Raw genomic sequence first — 1,213 nt, 5'->3', positions numbered from 1 at the left:
TCGATCAGCTGCCTCCTGCACATCTCCCACTGGGGATGTGCCCGCAACCCAGGCACATGCCCTTGACCGGAATCGAACCTGGGACCCCTCAGTCCGCAGGCCGATGCTCCATCCACTGAGCCAAACCGGTTTTGGCTATTTCTTTTTTCTTTTTCTTTCTTTATAACAGTCCCTTTAACATTTTTTGCATTTCTGGCTTGGTAGTGATAAACTGCCTTAGTTTTTTTGTTTTTTGTTTTTGTTTATTGTCTGTGAAGCTCCTGATTTTCCCTTCAATTTTGAAAGATAGCCTTGCTGGATAGAGTATTCTTGGATTCAGCTCCTTGCTTTGCATCACTTTGTATACTTCATTCCATTCTATTCTGGCCAGATGTGTTTCTGTTGAGAAATCATTTGATAGTCTAATGGGGGTTCCCTTGTAGGTAATTTTCTCTTTCTCTTGCAGCCCTTAAGATTCTTTCTTTGTCATTAATGTTTGATACTGTAATTATGACATGTCTTAGTGTGGATCTTTTGGGGTTCATCTTGTTTTGGACTCTCTGTGCTTGTGGACTTCTTTCTTCCCCAAATCAGGGAAGTTTTCTGTCATTATTTCTTCAAATAGGTTTTCTAATTCTTGTTCCTCTTCTTGTCATGCTGGCACCCCTATCTAATCTAATAAAAGAGAAACATGGTAATTGGCGTACGACCGCTACCCTTCCCATTGGTTAATCAGGGAGATATGCAAATTAACTGCCAGCAAAGATGGCAGCCGGCAGTCAGGCAGCTTGAAACTAATATGAGGCTTGCTTGCTTCAGTGATGGAGGAAACCAACGTTCCCCGCCTGCCTTGCAGGCCTCTGAGCCTGCAGTTTGAAACATTTTAACAAATATAGAAGCTAAAAAAAACCCCGGAAACCAGCTTTCAGCGAGCTGGGATCTCAGAGCTAGAGTCAGAGCTGGAGTTATACATTATTTCGATTACCTAATTTCAGCAGCAGAGGGCTAATAGCTGGAGCCTCAGAGCTAAAGCTGGCCCAGAATTAAAAAAAGAAAAGAAAAAAAGGAGCAGTTGTGAGCTTCAGTCCCTGAAAACACCCCTCAGCCCCTCACCCAGACTGGCCAGGCACCCCAGTGGGGACCCGCACCCTGAAGGGTGTGTGACCAGCTGCAAACAGCCATCATCTCCTCATCCAGGCTGGCCAGGAACGCAAGCAGGACCCCCACACTGCTC

Source organism: Myotis davidii, unplaced genomic scaffold (assembly GCF_000327345.1).
Source record: "Myotis davidii unplaced genomic scaffold, ASM32734v1 scaffold316, whole genome shotgun sequence".
In the NCBI taxonomy this organism is placed as follows: domain Eukaryota; kingdom Metazoa; phylum Chordata; class Mammalia; order Chiroptera; family Vespertilionidae; genus Myotis; species Myotis davidii.
This window is presented reverse-complemented; position numbering follows the sequence as displayed.